The 6,527-nt window shown below is 34.6% G+C and overlaps 1 long non-coding RNA gene across 1 annotated transcript; it reads right to left on the bottom strand.

Annotated features, from left to right (window-relative positions):
• Positions 1-3,277: 3,277 nt before the first annotated feature.
• Positions 3,278-6,091, bottom strand: LOC136037630 (uncharacterized). Its single transcript, XR_010619995.1, has 2 exons — positions 5,942-6,091; positions 3,278-3,785 (listed from the first exon to the last, which is right to left on the bottom strand). It is a non-coding gene; the product is annotated as an uncharacterized LOC136037630 (long non-coding RNA).
• Positions 6,092-6,527: the final 436 nt, after the last annotated feature.

The following is a 6,527-nucleotide window of genomic DNA, read 5'->3' as shown; positions in this document are numbered from 1 at the left end:
TCGTAGTTGTCCTTAACTTACCTTTTGTCGTCTTTTATTACTTGTTTTCATTCACAATTACTACCCGCAAACGAATACTCCACCCCTCCACCTTTTTTTTTCTGGTATGAATATGAAAAATATCTTTTGATGTTTTCAAAGAAAGATTTGGCACATCTATTCCCGCATTGCGTCTCTCTTATTTCAACCCAATTAGGCTACCTGTTCCTTGAATCAACTTTGACGAAGCAAAAACTGAAAAAAAGTTACGGGTGGCAGAGCGCATGGGAAACATATAACTTGGGTTCTTTATTTCAGTATGCAAACACAATAATAATTAAGTCAGATAATGAAGCCACTGTTATTGGACTTTTCAAATACTCTAAACAAAATGGATACAATTTTAACCAGATGAATTTGGAAAAAAGAGGAGTTGGGAGGGAGCTGATTGCCCTCCAGTCAATTTTGATTCTTAGAAAGGTCCTTAGGAGCTTTAATTTCCAATCAAATGAAGCTCTTACGAAGCTTCTACATGTCTTTCTGTACGAAGTGCCTTGATGGAAGCAAAAGATACATAAAGCCCACCTAGCCCCTTTTAGGGGAAGATATTGCGCTATTGCGCAATATCTTCATAGGGGAAGATATTGCGAAAAACTAATTTGTGTATACGCGTGCTTTAACCTGATCTGATTTCTGAACGGACTCGTCTTCTTATAACAATGAAAACAATCAAAAAAAGATCATTACGAAGAGACATTTTGGAAATGATGTTGTTTGAGCGATACCTGTCTATTATGATATAAATATGTGAAATTTTAGCCCCAATGTACCTAAGCCACTCTGCGCATGGGTGTGGCGATTTTAATAGAAAACAAGGAACATTTGAATGACAAAATAGGCTTGGCACTAAAATCTTTTTTACTAGTAATTGAGTTCAGCTAATCTACTTGTAAATACTTTCAGCGAATACTGAGGGTGCGAATACAGAATCAAAACACACTATGTGTCTGCTGGTTGTCAAAAACGCACCAGCAATATCTCGGGAATGGCTAGCTTTTTGGATATGTTGATCATAAATATGATGGTAAAGGCCATAGGATGGCCTCCCCCTTTTTCTGAGCCACCCGAAACACTGATCAAAATATGAAATAGCCACACTGTTCAAAACAGTCTGTAGCCATGCCTCTGAAGATATCATAATCCAATATGCATTGAGGAGGGAACCGCCCTTTTCATATACGGAGTAATTTCTGTTCGTTTTTAAGTTTAATGTGCCAATTCTTTAAAAGTAGAAATCATTGTAAAAATGGGGAGGGGGTGTGTTTAATTTTGAGTGTCTCATAAAAGACTAAGTAAGAGTATAAAGATGAACCTTTTGGGAAATGCTGAGGGGGATATTAAACTAGATCGAAAGACGCTTAGTGCATCCTGGTTATCAAATAGGTATTATAGTAATATTTTCGGAGTGGCAGGGTATTGACTTTATACTTTCATGACCAATATTATTACTACCATAGGTGAATAAACAGCATTTATTATTGGGGGACAAGAGGCGTCTCTATCTGGATTGTCAAGAGGCATGGGATATATAATATTTTTCTCCTCATTATTGGGGGCAAGTTTCCCCTAGCCCCCTATCCATAAGAAATCCCCCGTTTACTACTACTGTGGCTGCTGCTATGACTACTTGAGACAGCAACTATTTGCAACTTCAAACACGTATACCTGAGACGGGTAGTGAGACTACTTGTGGCTGCAAGAGCTGTTGGCCCACGGTTCTCACAGAATGCCATTCGTTGCATTTTTTAGTGACTTTGTTGTATGTCGATTTGACACTTATTCATGATGCGAGAAATTCCTGTTTACTTAATTAAAACAGGGATTTGAGTGATATTTAGGTGTCCCTAAATATCAGTAATCCCCTTAGTAATCCCCAAATAATTTCGTTTTAAAATTTGCTTAAAACGCTAGTAGAAACAGAAATACAACATAAATTCCATGCCCCTTAGGTATACGAGTTTTGCAAGTCTTAAAGAAATTGCAACTGGTTGGTAGATCGAATAGTTTAAGTTCAATCAACAAAATATTCCAAAAATTCAAATAAATACTCTCAACATATTCTTCTAATTGCTCAAAATATTTTATAACCCAAAGATAACTTTGGTTTATCGTTTTTATCCTTTGAGCAAATTTTTTAAATTATCAAATTGTGACTCCTATGTAGAATTCCATCTCTAGAAGTCAGAGATTTCTAGAATCCTAGCATTTCTAGTTGTAGAAGTAAGATAGTGCAAAATTAAGGACAGTCTTAAGTAATCAACTATCTTTCTAGGTTACTACTATTTTCTAAGAAATAAATCCAGAATTCAAGTTCTTGTTGTATTCGTATTACAATATATATCCACTTGCCACACCCTTTACCCCATACCTTGGGCTCTACATGAATTCAGACGTTTAGGGAAAAGGAAAGAAAGTGGTACTCAATAAATTGTGCTTCATAGAGAGCTAATCAGTAAAATAATTTCTGCAGAAGAAAAATAATAAACTGCGGAAAAGAATAGATATAAAAGGAAGAATCATTACGTTAGTAGGGTGTTATGGTTTTGAAATTTGTTTTGTCTCTCCTAAGTATTGCAACCTAGTAAAGGAATACACAGTTACTCCATGCATCTTAAATCGATTTCCTTGCACGTCCGTGTCTCCATTCAAAAACAGACTATGCAAAAACGTTAACGAGGCTTTAGCGTCACGTCACACGTCACACACATGGGTTGTGTGTTAGACGTAATTAGTAACTTTAAAACGACCATAATTTCAATATGCTTTCCAAGACTAAATTAAAATGGATCTTTGTGTGAGGAGAAAGAGTTCGGGAGCAATCAAAGAGCTGTTGTTCTGCAGTTGCAACATCTGTGAAGTTCTATCCCTGTTTCTTATCTTCCTTCAGAGCAGCTTCACAATTTTTCCAAAATATTAACTCCTTTCGAAACTTGAAAATTCCAAGACATTTGTTCTGGCCATAGCACAGCCTAAACTGCAGACTGCATGTCTTCTATCCCCTCCAATTGCAAAGATACAAAACTTCAACTTTTACAAGTCATCAACTTTTCTACCACAGAAAAGAAAAATCTACCTCTTGAAAAAAATTTTTATATCGCTTAAACCAACTAGACAAGAGACTAAACATACCCGAATTAAACCTAATTTCCATTTGAAATTCCTTATAGCTAAGGGCTCATTCAATTTGGACCTATAGAAGTCTATATCTGAAATATAAAAACTAGATTAAAAGGACAAATAAAAGTATAATCAATTTATTTTTGCAGCAAAAATACTAATTCAAAAAAAAAAATACTGCTGTGTTTTGTTTGTGAGTTTCTTCTCCTTTTTGTGAAGCAAGCATCTCCTTTTCATGTGTACTGGTCTCAGCTTCGCGAGTAGTAATCTAGTAGTAGTCTTCTAAATGTAGCAAGTCTCAGCTTCTTAACAAGTCGTGGAAAGCCGCCAGGAAGTAAACTGTCTCAGTCGAAAGGGAAAAATGGGAAAGGAAAAACATTCCCAACTAGCAAGGTATCTTGGGTTGCATATTAACAAATAATTTAGTATCATCATTGAAAACTGAAAAGAAACTGCCCCTCCCCTGTGGTTTAAAAAATATATTTAAATTAAACTGAATTTCTATTAAGCTGCCTTTAGATTATGCCCGGTAGTTGTGTTTAAATACTTATCTATAAACTCAACTTACTTGACATAACCTGAAATAAGGCGACATGGACTGAACTTGCTTGAATGATAAGCTGGAAGCCCTGGAAATAAAAGTCACAATTAAAAGGGTTAGTTTAAATTTTAATTTCATTCAACTTATTTATGTAGGCCTATTTGCTTTTCTCAATGTGCTTTTCAATGTATTTGATGTATTATATTCTGATGAAATTCTGCTAAGCAGAGTAACAAGTTTTATGAACTTGAACTAACTGGAATAAGCTAAGGAGATCATATGCAGATTTATTTGTGAAAACTTATCTATATCCAAATAGATTCTAAGCTAGGGGTTTGCAGCTCAAGAACCGTGGGACACAGAGACCCATTTACTGATTTCAGGTGACTCCCCTTAGTTCCTAAAAAAGTAGAATGAATAAAAATAACTTTGTCAAGAGAGCACGACAGGTATAATTACAAGGCCTACGTAAAAGAAAAACCAGTTAAGTCTATTCTTCATAGACGTATAATCCTAATATAAAAAAAAAAAATAAAAAAACAAAAGAACCATTCTGAAGTCAAAATCCACATTTTATAAGTTAATGCTGTCCGTTTTAAATGTTTTTAATGCTGCTGGGAGATGCTGCGCTCCTAGAGGCATTGCTTCCCATTAAATCAAACAGTTCGTGTAGTAAGGAGCGACCCCGCTCAATAGTAAACGAAAATCTAAAAAACTGAATTTTGATGCTAAAATATACATCAAAAGAATCAGATTTTCACGCTGATTTTAAATATATAAGTTTCATCAAATTTAGTCTTTGTCATCAAAAGTTACGAACCTGAAAAAATGTGCCTTATTTTTGAAAATAGGAGAAAAACCCCTTAAAAGTCACAGAATCTTAATGAAAATCACACCATCACATTCTGCGTATCAGAGAACCCTATAGCAAAATTTTCAAGGTCCTATCTACAAAAATGTGGAATTTTGTATTTTTTGCCAGAAGACAAATCACGGATGCGTGTTTTTTTTTTTTTTTTTTTTTTTTTCCCAGGGGTCATTGTATCAACCAAGTAGTCCTAGAATGTCGCAAGAGGGCTCATTCTAACGGAAATGAAAAGTTCTAGTGCCCTTTTTAAGTGACCAAAAAAATTGAAACTTCTACAATAAGGCTCTACCTTTTTAAGGACTAAGGCTCTGTTTTTGAAGATACCTGGTTCAATATCCCTTAGCAAAAAACCCTTATATTACAACAGGATGAAGGAAAAAAGATTGATAAACAAAAAAGTTAGTTTGATGTGGTGGTTTTCCAGTGTTTCCAGCAATCCTTTGGACGAATATTAATCACCTGGGGAAACCCCAAGCCGTCTGTGAAATTAAGTGCTCAAAATACAATACTCCACACCATAGAAGCCTTTCGGTAATCAATACATGTTCCTCCGTTCACTAACCCTTCAAATGAAAAAAAAATCTTCATTTTAATGGACTCACCAATCCCTCTAATTAAGAAAGGTTAGGTGACAAATTACCCGTCTTAATAAAGTTCAAAAATCCAAACCTACGATTCGCTCTCGGTGGCTTTGAACCCCCCGCCTATTCTCTTCCAAAAATTTCCTTCATTCTCTTTTATACACAGTACATATTTTGTACATAAAAGAATGAAGCATAAAATAAATTGACTCGTTCACATGAAGTTTTTAAAGTTTAGTGAGTAACGACGGCTTACCTTATACAGGGGTTAAAGTTTATTAAAAATAAAATGCAGCATCAGGCAGAAGTATATCCTCAAGAATAATTAGGCTTTCAGCAAAGCCTTAAATTAATTTTATAGTTTTATATTAATAAAAAATAATTTAGCTAAAGATAGCTTTAAATTAATTATCAGCTAGAGATTCCTCACTCTATCGCATGTTGTTTCCGTTTGGGCTAAAATAAGTTGAAATAATTTTTTTCAAATTACAAAAAGCCCCCCCCCCCCCAGTGAGAAAAGAAGGGAACAAAGAATAAACCTGTACCCACGATTGCTTCATAAGAAAATCTGAAGTTTTGTATTTTGTGAAAAGAATGATTTCATAAAGATAACTCCCTTTTATAGAGTTGTTTCCCCTTCTTCTGAAATTAAGCAATTCTTTTTATAATAAAACCTTTAAATCTACTGAATTTTATATATTTGGAAAATGTATGTTAAAAAGGCAAATCTGTCAATATTTTCGCTTTCCAATTTCTGTTTTTTCCACTTAATACCAATAATAATAGACAAACTACCTGGAAGGACCTTAAACAGCTACGCTTGTTAGCAGATGACAATTTGCTGTTGACCCAATCAATAATTTCCTTTTGAACAACAGGGTTGCCATGATCTGTCAACTGAGATAGAACAGACAGTGTATACGCTCTCATCAATTGCCAGATAAGCGCTAAATTGAAAATTATTTAAATATATTTCAAATACATAATTTTTCAAAATACAAAGGTAGAAGTAGAAACTTCTACCTGTTTAAGTGACCGCAATCCCTTGCTCTTTACGCTAAAGTTTATAATTGTTTTAAAAGTTAGAATTGTGGCAAAGAGTCAAACTTTAGCGTAAAGAGCGAGGGATTGCGGAGGGGAAAACCCATTTCGTATACGGAGTAATTTCTGTTCGTTTCAAGTTTTAATGTCGCTCCTTACTTTCAGTTAAAAAAACTAGTTTTTTTAATTTAATACACAACGAAGAAACATTCTATTAACGGTTTTCGACATTCTTTGGTACTATAAATAACAAAAACAAAAGTTTACCTAGGGCTAATAAGGACTTGCTTATGATCCTCCCTTCCTCAAATCGAGCGCCACTTGCTTCTGTTGCTAAGCC

Source organism: Artemia franciscana, chromosome 17 (genome assembly GCF_032884065.1).
Source record: "Artemia franciscana chromosome 17, ASM3288406v1, whole genome shotgun sequence".
In the NCBI taxonomy this organism is placed as follows: Eukaryota; Metazoa; Arthropoda; class Branchiopoda; order Anostraca; family Artemiidae; genus Artemia; species Artemia franciscana.
Note: the sequence above shows the minus strand (reverse complement) of the source record. Positions and strands in the feature narration are given on the sequence as shown.